The sequence below is a fragment of the Nycticebus coucang genome, chromosome 1, assembly GCF_027406575.1.
Source record: "Nycticebus coucang isolate mNycCou1 chromosome 1, mNycCou1.pri, whole genome shotgun sequence".
Lineage (NCBI taxonomy): Eukaryota > Metazoa > Chordata > Mammalia > Primates > Lorisidae > Nycticebus > Nycticebus coucang.
Window position 1 is genome coordinate 97,433,275 of NC_069780.1, and position 7,198 is coordinate 97,440,472.

Below are 7,198 nucleotides of genomic sequence, written 5' to 3' on the forward strand. Positions count from 1 at the left end.
AAAGAGGAAGAGAATCATCTTCCCTGCATTCCCTGCCCCTAGATACATACCCCTCCCCAGTGGATGTGTGTGGGGTATGTAGAAGTGTGAAGATGCTCATTTAATTTTAGACGTGCTGACTTTAAAGTCACCCCGTAATGGACAGACACCAAGAAGATGAATGAGATAGGAAACCGGAGGTCAGGAATAAAAGGGCAGCGTCACCTCCAGGGGCTGACAGGTAGAGGTGGAAGAAATCACTAAGGAGGATTGCATCAGCCTAGGAGTTTGAGGTTGCTGTGAGTTATGACACCAAGGCACTCTACGTGGGGGACAGAGTGAGTGAGACTTTGTTTAAAAATAAAACATAAATAAAAATAAATCCCTCAAGAAGAGCTCAGAGGAGAGGGATGGGGCCCGGAATCCCTGGGGAGCCCTGACGGTCAGGCAGTGGGAGGGGGCATCCGCCAGGAAGGCTGATGGGGGAAGGGAAGTGGAGAGCTCAGAGGGCTCTAGGAGTGCCAGCAGTCGAGGTGCTTCCAGGACTGAGAGGTCAGTGGAATCTGACATAGCCGAGCCCCAGGAAATGCTCGCAGGTCTCTAAGGGCCATTGTGTTGAACATGGAGGTCATCATCAAATGCTGCAAGTTTTTGAAGCTTAGTAGAAACAGAAAAGCTCAGACTCTCTCTTCTGTCTTTCCTTGACCTAGACTTTGCAGATGTGAGCACGTTGAAGGTGGAGAATTCAGACTTCGAGCTAGAAAAGAGAGCCCCCTGCATCTGCCAGCTGGAGACTCATGGTACCGATCCGAGATAGCCCTGGGCACTGGGGCTTGGCAGGGGCAGTGGTTGCACTATCCTGCTCTTCTTTCTCTGGCCAGTGGTGACACGCATAGATACACCATGTACCTCCCAGGCACCGAACTCCTAGGCACTGAGTGCTCTGCTGATCCTGGCTCTCTGAGTCCCCACAATGCTAGGATGAGTATTGTGTTTATTTTGCAGATAAGAAAACTGAGACGTGGGGGAACTCAAGGGCACACAAAGGCACATGACCCTTAGGTGTCGGAGCTGGATATACATTGAGCCTGATGGAACAGGATACCTGGCCCTGCTATAACTCAATCCCATTGGGATTAGAAATCCTGGAAGAGACTTAGCCAAGACACTTGCACTCACCTCAGCAAAGCTGGGGGCATAATCTCAATATGTCCCATGACCTTTAGATTTGTTCTCCCTCTTACAGCCCTCAAGGCTGCAAGTTACCCCAAACTCATCAGATACTTGAATTCATTTCTGTCCCTCTCACTCTCCGCATTTCTTACAGTCTAATTATATAGCAATGACTTCCAAACTCGTTCAAACACCAGAAGCCTTTTGACAACCCACATTTCTGGGTCTCATCCCAAACCCAGGGTTAGTAAACAGAATCTCCGTGGGGGGGACCCTGGAATCTGTATTTTTTCCATTTCCTTTTTTTGGTTGTTTAATTTCTTAAAAAATGTTTTTAAATTTTTACTTTTTAAAAAATTTAAATTAATATGAGGGTACAACAAATGTTTAGGTTACAATGTTTTCAATTCTAAGACAAAGTTTAAGTTGTAATTGAGCCCTTCACTGAGGGGTCATGCTGAACACCCTCACATTGTGCACATTAGGTGAGATAAAAAAAAAAAATTAGGTAAGATCTTGCCAGTTGCCCTCCCTCCCCTGTCCTCTTTCCCTTGCTAGACTATATTTGCACTTTTTCTTTCCTGTGGGTGTGTAGTTGTCTGTATATTAGTTTCACATTAGAATTGAGTACACTAGATACTTTTTTTCCATTCTTGACATACTTTACATCTACACCAGCACCTGCAGATTTGGGCCTTTGTTTACTAAACAGAATGTGTTTCAACCCATGCAGGTAAACACAAAGAATATAAAGTCTCCATCTTTTCTTATGGCTGAGTAGTAATCCATGATATACGTATACCACAGTTTGTTAATCTATTCATGGTTGATGGGCACTTGGGTTGCTTCCATGTCTTGGCAATTGTGACTTGAGCTGCAATAAACATTCTGGTGCAAATGTCTTTGTGGTAAAATGATTTTTGTTCTTTTGGGTAGATACCTAGCAATGGGGTTGTGAGATCAAATAGAAGGTCAACTTTTTGTCCTTTGAGGATTCTCCATATTTCTTTCCATAGAGGTTGTATTAGTTTGTAGTCCCACCAGCAAGGCAGAAGTGTTCCCTTCTCTCCACAGCTACACCAGCACCTGCAGATTTGGGATTTTGTGATGTAAGCTAATCTCACTGGAGTTAGGTGATGTCTCAGAGTGGTTTTGATTTGCATTTCTCCGATGATTAGGGACAATGAGCATTTTTTCATGTGTTTATTGGCCATTCATCTGTCATCTTCAGAGAAGTTTCTGTCCAAGTCTCTTGCCCACTTACAAATGAGGTTGTTTTCTCTTTTATTGTTGATTAATTTGAGTTTTCTGTAGATTCTAGTTATTAATCCTTTATCTAGTTTTCTGTAGATTCTAATTATTTGCATGCTGCAAATATCTTTCCCCATTCCAAAGGCTGTCTGTTTGCTTCAGTTGTGGTACCTTTGCTGTGCAGAAGGTTCTTAGCTTGATCAGGACTCATTCATTTATTTTTGGTGTTGCTGCAGTTGCCAAGAGGGGTCTTCATAAAATCTTTTCCCAGGCCAATATGTCAAATGTTTTCCCCACACTCTCTTCTAGAATTTTTATTGTTTCATGTCCTACATTTAAATCTTTAATCCAGAGAGAGTCAATTTTTGTCAGTGGTGAGCGGTGAGGGTACTAGAATCTGTATCTTAAAAAAAAAATTTTTTTTTAATTTTTTTTTTTTTTTTTTGCAGTTTTTGGCCGGGGCTGGGCTTGAACCCACCACCTCCAGCATATGGGGCCAGCGCCCTACCCCTTTGAGCCACAGGTGCCGCCCCCCCCAATTTTTTTTTAATAAAGAGAAATCCCTTAGGTGACCATTGGTCCTGTGTTTATTTGATACCACTGCTATATGGTGTCTTATCAATAATGCAAGGTTATGTTGTGGTTATGTATTGACAGTAGATGTTGGCAGATGGTTACAATAATGAGCAAAGGTTTAAAAAATCTTTCTTGTCATCGGTTCTGACATTTATTTAGAAGTCACTCTTTGGCTTTTTTCTTTGTATTAGGACAGTTTGACTCCCTCATCTGTTAACTTCTCAGAGTCGCAAGAGTAAAGTCTGTGCAGCTAATGTAACGTTTGCCTCAATTGTGGGGCTCGTTTTTTGAGAGGGGAGGATTAGCGCCATCCCAGACAGACCCGGGAGCAGAGCCACCCAGCGCTGAGGCTGTACGTCCAGATGTGGGAGGTTGGTGTCAATGGAGGGTGGGTTGGCGCCCTCTAGTGGTTGATCTGCTTACCGACTCCAAGGAAAGGGCTGAGCCCGTGTGAGAGGCTTAAAGAGGAAGCTGGATTTGGCCTTGGACACGCTGTTTGGAGACACGGTTGTGGCTTGGCAGGACACCTCGCCCCTCTAGTGCAGTATTTCTAGGCATAAACTGCAAGGGTCGGATGAAGGTATCAGTGAATAGGGAATCAGCACATCCGCAGGGCTGCCCAGGAGACTGGGCCCAGGTGAAGTTTAGGTTAGAGGATGATGATCCCTGTCGCTGCCTGGCTGTGCCACACTGGGATGTTCCCTCCACTGGATGTGAGTGCCTTGGCTTACTCATCTCTGTATCCTTAACGTCAGCACAGTGCCCTGCGTGGGGAACCCGTACTCTATAAATACTTGTCACAGGAGGCAGGCAGGAGGAGAGAGCAAGGCTGGGTTGCTTATGATTGCTCAGGAGGCAGTGGGGCAGGGTGAGTCTCGTGAAATGGAGCTCAGATCTGCACCCCTTTACAGCATAGATAGCTGTTGAGAGTGGGGCTCGCACACAGTCCCCTGGGGATGAGTACCCTCCTGACCCTTGGTGCCTTCTGGACTCCCCGAGTCTCTGCCCAAGCGGGCGCAGCCTGGGTCAGTGCGTGTGGGCACTGGGAAGGGCAGGAGGTCGGGGCGAGCGCTCCTGCCAGGCCCTTTTGTTCTTTCTCAGCCTTCCCACTCGCATGTCTGGCCCAGTTAGTGTAAAGAGCCAGGCCTGCCGGAGACCTGGGAGCCGACTTTCCACTGAGGCAGTGATGCCCCTGCCCAAAGAGGAGAAATTCTTCAGGGGCCGGCGTGGTCACAATCGGGGTTTTTCTGCTTCACCTCGCCCCTTATGTGTCTCTGCAGTTGTGGGGCCTAGATGAAACCACGGGGAGAGAGAGACACACACACAAGGGAAAGAAAGCAAGGTTGAATAGAAGGAAGCGGAGGGAAGGAGAGAGTCAGGCAGAGGAGGGAGGAAAGGAAGAGAGAGGATAAGACAGACACGAGGTGACGGATTTCATTCATTCATTCCAGCACATTCAGTAAGCACCTGTTTTCACCTGGTGTGAAGGTTGATGGGCTGTGCTCACATGGTGCTAGTACCCCAGCATTTGGTCAAACATCAGGGTTGACTTGGCTGTGAAGGTGTTTTTCAGATGAGATTAACATTTAAATCAGCAGACTTTGAGTAAAGCAGATTGACCTCTGGAAGGTGCTTGGGCCTCGCTCAACTGGTTGGAGGGCTTGAGAGGAAAAGGCTCACGCTTGTGAGGACAGAGAATGCCACCTCCAGGTCACCATGTGGACTCCTCCCTGGGTCTTGAGGCTGCCCACGCACCCCAAAGAGTTTGGATTCACCAATCCCCAGAATCATGTGAGCCCATTCCTTAAAGTAAGTGAATCTCCCCCTCTCTGGTGTTTTGTTAGCTGCTGGCACAGCAGTAAGCGACCTGCCTGCTGACCCTCCAACGCAGGGGCTTGTCCACGTAAGTCTCTGGTCCTAAAGGGTAGAGGTGTGGCCCCATATACCAGAGGTGGCAGGTTCAAACCCCGCCCCAGCCAAAAACTGCAACAAACAAAAGGGGGGAAAAAAAGGGTAGAGGTGTGATAATGGGCCAGTGAGATGGCAGAGACACAGGGAGGGAGCAAGGGGCAGTCCGGGGAAACCCCCAGGAGAATGACAGCTGCTGGAGCACTGCTCTCAGTGTGGACACATCACACTGCCGTCCGTGTATTGTGCCAACTGCTGTGTAAGGGTCAGGGACACCCACCCTGAGTGCACACAGACAGGTGTTATTTTGCTCATTACACATTAGGACATCCCTATTTCCCTTTTTGTTAAGCAGGAAGCCTGCTTTCTTTTGGGGAATGCAGGCCAAGAGTCTGCCCTTCCTCAGACGCGGTCCTCTAGTGACTCCTCACACTTGTCTGGTTTGTAGTCTGTGCCAGGAGCGGTGGCGGGCACTTTTCACGTGTTACCTTATTTATTTATTTAGACAGGCTCACAGCAACCTCACACTCTTGGGCTCAAGCAATTCTGTTGCCTCCGTTTTTCTATTTTTAGTAGAGAGGGCGTCTCACTCTTGCTCAATCTGGTCTTGAGCTCCTGAGCTCAAGGGACCCACCTGCCTTGGCCTCCCAGAGTGCTGGGATGATGGGAGTGGGCCTCCGGTCAGGCTGATCTGTATCTTATTATATTCATGATTCAAGTATCCTGACTTGTACTCCTTACCCTAAGATCCGAGGCCTCCCCTGTGGCATTGTTTCAGGTAACCTGTGGTCTAGTATTAGAGTACTGGTGGTTCTCCCGCTGAGCACGAAACATCCTCATGCTGACCTGCCTCTGCACAGGCAGTTCTTTACACCTACAATGCCCTTCATTTCCTGGACAGGTTTAATTTTCCTTCAATATCCCGTGTGCAGGTACCCTCCTGCAGGAGCCACGTAGAGGTGTCCCATGTAGAGGTGTCCCATGTAGAGGTACCCTCTTGCAGGAGCCTCCTTAGATCGCCTCTGCCCACCAGGAGGGCTTAGGTGCCCTTTCTACTCTTTCTATGTGCCACAGTTGAGCACCGCGTGTTGTGTTTTCCTGTTTGGTTGCCTGTCTCCTCCATTGGATGGAGAGGCCGTTGATATTAGGCTTCGTCTTCCTCGTGTTTGCATCCCCTGACTCCAAGCACATTGTGCTACATGACACGGTCACACAGCCCATGTTTGCCAAATCAGGAAGAGCCAAGAGGTGACACAAGGCATGAATTCTGGGACAGAATGCCAGAGGGTTTGGTTTGGATGATACGCTGGATGGCTCGGAACAAGGAGAAGGAAGAGATAGGGAGCCTTCAGAAGAGGTTCTAGTGTCCTGGACCAGAAATCGTAAGCCTGGACTAAGAACTTAAGATCTAGAAACACGGGTCTGGGCATGGTGGCTCACACCTGTAATCCCAGCACTCTGGGAGGCCAAGGTGGGAGGATCCCTGGAGCTCAGGAGTTCAAGATCAGCCTGAGCAAGATTGAGACCTCATCTCTACTAAAAATAGAAAAACTAGCTGGGTACTGGGGCACCTGTAGTCCCAGCTACTTGAGAAGCTGAGGCAGGAGGATCACTTGGGGCTAGGAATTTGAGGTTGCTGTGAGCTATGATGATGACCCAGCACTCTAGCGTGGGTGACAGAGTAAGACTCTGTCTCAAAAAACAATCTAGAAAGAGGGAAGAAGATATAATTCTAAGGGAAACAAGAAAGGAAAGACAAAACTGGTGATCCCATATTATTTTCCAGTCAAGGTAGAAACATTTTTAAAGAATCTCCCTGCATGCATTCTAATATCCCTAAAACAACTACGTAAATAATCGTATCAGGGGAATATCAGGTCATACATTTAGATTCCTGAACTATTTTTAGTTAAGAGCTAAATTTCTAGATGTGAAACTTCAGTAACACTATTGGAAAAGGCATTCATCATTTTTGTGACAAATATGGCAGTGGTCTTATTTCAAGCCTCCTGACTCCCATTTTTTCCCCCTTCATGCCAACCTTTAAAAAGAGTCCAAACGGGATGGCAAGGTGGCTCACACCCATAATCCCAGCAGTCTGGGAGACTGAGGTGGGTGGATCCATTGAGCTCAGGAGTTCAAAACCAGCCTGAGCAAGATCAAGACCCTGTCTCTACTAAAAATAGAAAAACTAGCCAGGAGTTGTGGTGTGCACCTATAGTCCCAGCTATTCAGGAGCCTGAGACAGGAGGATTGCTTTGGCCCAGGAGTTCGAGTTTGTTGTGAGCTAGGCTGAGTTCATAGCGCTCTA